Below are 4783 nucleotides of genomic sequence, written 5' to 3'. Positions count from 1 at the left end.
AACCAAGAGTTGAATGCCCAATTGATTGAGCCACCCAGGCACCCCTCTCTTGAGAATTCTTTTTTTTTTTTTTTAAGATTGTATTTACTTATTTGAGAGAGAGCAAGTGAGCATGAGGGGAGCGGGAAGGTCAGAGGGAGAGGGAGAAGCAGGTCCCACTGAGCAGGGAACCCTATACAGGGTTTAATGCCAGGACCCTGAGATCATGACCTGAGCCAAAGACAGATGCTTAACCAACTGAGCTACCCAGGTGCCCCAGAAATGCATTTTAAATCCACACTTTAAAAAAATTACCACAGGCCAGTTTCCAAGAATAAGAGTTCTTAATAAAATATTGCAAAAGCATGGGATCCCTGGGTGGCGCAGCGGTTTGGCACCTGCCTTTGGCCCAGGGCGTGATCCTGGAGACCGGGGATCGAATCCCACGTCGGGCTCCCAGTGCATGGAGCCTGCTTCTCCCTCTGCCTGTGCCTCTGCCTCTCTCTCTCTGTGTGACTATCATAAATATATAAAATTCTTTAAAAAAAAATATTGCAAAAGCAAACAAACAAAAAGCAAAAAACCCACACAAGGAGAAAGTCACTGAGAGATAGAAAGAGCAGAAATAAGACACTGTGATATTGGACTTGCATAAACTTCAGTTATTAGAATTAGCAGACACAGAATAAAAAATTAAATGTGTTTAACATGTTTATGTAGATAAAAGGAGGAAAAAATATGAATGGGAAGCCAGAGACTATAAAAAATTATCAGGCATAGTTGAAAAAGAACCAAATGGAACTTTTTTTTTTTTTAGATTTTATTTTTAAGCCATCTACACCCAATCTGGAATTTGAACTCATGACCCCGAAATCAAGAGTCACATGCTCTACTGACTGAGTCAACCCAGGCACCCCCTAAATAGAACTTTTATAAATAAAAACCATAATAATTGACATTAGAAATTCAATAGATGAAGCAAACAGATTAAACACAGCTAAAGAGAGAATTAATGAACTAGAAGTTAGATATGGAAATTAAACAATTTATGGGGCAAATAGATGAAAAACATGAAAGAGAGGGGTTGGAAGAGACAGAGAATAGAGTAAGAAACAAAATACCCCCAAAAATAAAAATAAAAAAAAGAAACAAAATACCCAATTGGCATTTCAGAAGGAAGAGAAAATGGAGAGAATGAGAGATAAGCAATATTCAGAAAGATAATTACTGAGAACTTTCCAAAACAGATGAAATATCTGAATTCTCAGATTCAGGAATCCCAGTGAATCCCAAGTGAGATAAAGAAATCCCTTTCTGGGGATCCCTGGGTGGCGCAGCGGTTTGGCGCCTGCCTTTGGCCCAGGGCGCGATCCCAGAGACCGGGGATCGAATCCCACGTCGGGCTCCCGGTGCATGGAGCCTGCTTCTCCCTCTGCCTGTGTCTCTGCCTCTCTCTCTCTCTCACTGTGTGCCTATCATAAATAAAATAAAATAAAATAAAAAAAGAAATCCCTTTCTAGACACAGAAAAATGTCAAGAGGAAAGAAAAAACTTTGAAATTAACCACAGGGAAAATACATAGAACCCACTGTGCTCAGTTGAATAGTGTTCCCTCATCCCTTTCAAATTTATGTCCACCTGGAAACTCAGAATGTGACCTTATTTGGAAATAGGATCTTTGCAAATGTAAATAGTTAGAATGAGATCATATGGGATTAGATGGGTCCTAAACGGGGATCCCTGGGTGGTGCAGCAGTTTAGCGCCTGCCTTTGGCTCAGGGCGCGATCCTGGAGCCCTGGGATCGAATCTCACGTCGGGCTCCCAGTGCATGGAGCCTGCTTCTCCCTCTGCCTATGTCTCTGCCTCTCTCTAGCTCTCTCTCTGTGTAACTATCGCAAATAAATAAAAATTAAAAAAAAAAGATGGGTCCTAAGCCAATGACAGGTGTCCTTATAAGAGAAAGAAAACAGAGATGTGGACACAGACACACACACATACACACATACACACCATATGAAAACACACACACACACACGGAAAACACTATTTGATGGTGGAGGATGGAGTGGCATGTCTATAAGCCAATGCATGCCAGGGATTGCTGGTAACCACCAGAAGGTAGGAGAGATACATGAAATGGATTCTTCCTCAGAGCCTCCAAAGGGAACTAACTCTGCCAACATCTTGATTTTAGACTTTTGATCTTCCAAACTGTGAGAGAATACATTTCCATTATTTTAAGTCACCCAATTTGTGGTAATTTGTTTACAGCAGACCTGGAAAATGAATACGTCTACCCTTTACAACAAAACCATCATTAGGGATGCCTGGGTGGCTCCGTGGTTAAAAGCATCTGCCTTTGGCTCAGGGAGTGATCCTGGAGTCCTGGGATCGAGTCCCGCATCAGGATCCCTGCATGGAGCCTGCTTCTCTCTCTGTCTGTGTCTCTGCCTCTCTCTCTCTCTCTCTCTCTCTGTGTCTCTCATGAATAAATAAATAAAATCTTAAAATCATTAGACTGACAGCTAACTTCTCAAGATTGGAAGTGGTAGAATGGTATCTTCAAATTGATGAGAAAATGTAACTGTCAACTTAGAGACATATACCCACTAAAATCATCTTTCAAGAATATAGGTGATAAAAAGATATTTTTAGGGGTGTCTGGATGGCTCAGTCAGTTGAGCATTGGACTTCTGATTTTGGCTCAGGTCATGATCTCAGAGATCATGGGATCAAGTCCCTAGCTGGGCTCTGGGCTTGGTGGGGGTGGTGGTGGAGGATCTGCCTGAGATTCTGTGCCAGTTCCTCCACTCATGCTCTTCTCTCAATCTCTCTCTCTCTCTCTCTCAAATGAATAAATCTTATTTTTAAAGATTTTATTTATTTATTCATGATAGTCACACACAGAGAGAGAGAGAGAGAGAGAGAGGCAAAGACACAGGCAGAGGGAGAAGCAGGCTCCATGCAGGGAGCCCGACGTGGGATTCAATCCCGGGTCTCCAGGATCACGCCCTGGGCCAAAGGCAGGCGCCAAACCGCTGCGCCACCCAGGGATCCCCTGAATAAATCTTTTTATTTTATTTTATTTTTTTGAATAAATCTTTTTAAAAAGACATTTTCAGATACAAAACCTGAATTTACTCCTGACAGGCTCTCACCACATAAAGTTCTAAAGTAGGGGCACCTGGCTCACTCAGTTGGTGGAGCATGGGACCCTTGATCTTGCAGTCCCGAGTTCAAGCCCCATGTTGGGTGTGGAGATTACTTAAATTAATAAGTAAAAACTTGGGGATCCCTGGGTGGCTCAATAAAAAAAAAAGTTCTGAATTAAGATATATACTTGAGAAGTGTGAAAATGATCCCAAGAAGGAATAACAATTGAGGAGAATGAGAAGATAAGAAGTCCTCAGTGGTGGAAACTGGGAGTCCCAGAACAACACAAGGGTTCAGCAGTCAGCCTTTCATTAGGCAGAAGCTCTGCACGCAGGAGACAATGGGCCCGATTGTTTCCCAGGATGGAGTTTTCCACTAAGCCTGAGAAAAAACTGAGAAAATTAAAAACATCTCCTATACCAGTGATCCCTTGTGACTCAGGAGTTCAGCTCCTGACTCAGCATTGCATTAATTAGTGTCCATTTACACACCTTCTTTCAGAAATATCAGTCCTCAGTAGAAGGAAAGGCTAACCAAGGTTTTGGGATGCATTTCTTGAGCACCTAAGAAATGGCTCTTGATATGGTCATAAATATTCTCATTTATTTCTGGGAACTTTAAATAGTTTTTGGTAACTAAGTCATGTGTTTTCTGTGATATTATGTATTTCGACTACTTCTACCGAGTGGTAAGTAAAAATCTGAGACCAAAATAAATAAATAAATAAATAAATAAATAAATAAATAAATAAATAAATAAAAATAAAAAAAAATAAAAATCTGAGACCACTTTTAATATTTTGGGTCACTCATGGGCAAACATAATTTTTTCACTGGTCCCCTATTTTTTGACATCCTGGTTGCTTCTTATTTGGCTCACTCATTGGAAAGCATTGCAAAACAAATTGATTTGTAGTGAGATGCTGCCAGTTGTATTCACATACACTATACACCTGTATATTTCAGCAATGTGACTGGGGTCCTATCACCTATTACCCTTTTTTGGGGAGGGGTAGTGAAAAAGATTCAGAGCAAGCACACAACCATTTTTCATTCTTAGCCACAGATGGATAAAACAGTCTCCTATCAGGGCAATACAAAGTTAAACACTGAAAGTGTCCAGATACTATGAAAAAGTTCTCCTCTGTTCATCTCTGCTTCCATTTGGAGTATAGTGGATGCATGCCTCTTTTGGTATAGTCAGCTTTGTGAATTTTTTTTTTTGTAAAAACTTGTGGTACCTCAACTCATATGGACAGTAACATCTAAGAGATTTATAATTTCTTTTGACTCTTCTGTAGAGCTAATGAGATAAAGATTCAGCCTTAAGTTAGCATCACCAAAACCTTGTATACACATTTCAGTTTACTACATAATATGGGGACACAAAATTGTACTTCATTTTCTCTCTCATTTCTTTTTTTGCACGTAAGTTTGCTGTGAAAATGCAAATCTCTGGGGATCCCTGGGTGGCTCAGTGGTGTTAGCCCCTGCCTTTGGCCCAGGGCATGATCCTGGGGCCCCGGGATCGAGTCCCGCATTGGGCTCCCTGCATGGAGTCTGCTTCTTCCTATACCTCTCTTTCTTTCTGTGTTTCTCATGAATAAATAAATAAAGTATTAAAAAAAAAAAGAAAATGCAAATCTCTGTA

Source organism: Canis aureus, chromosome 8 (assembly GCF_053574225.1).
Source record: "Canis aureus isolate CA01 chromosome 8, VMU_Caureus_v.1.0, whole genome shotgun sequence".
Taxonomy (NCBI): Eukaryota; Metazoa; Chordata; class Mammalia; order Carnivora; family Canidae; genus Canis; species Canis aureus.
Note: the sequence above shows the minus strand (reverse complement) of the source record.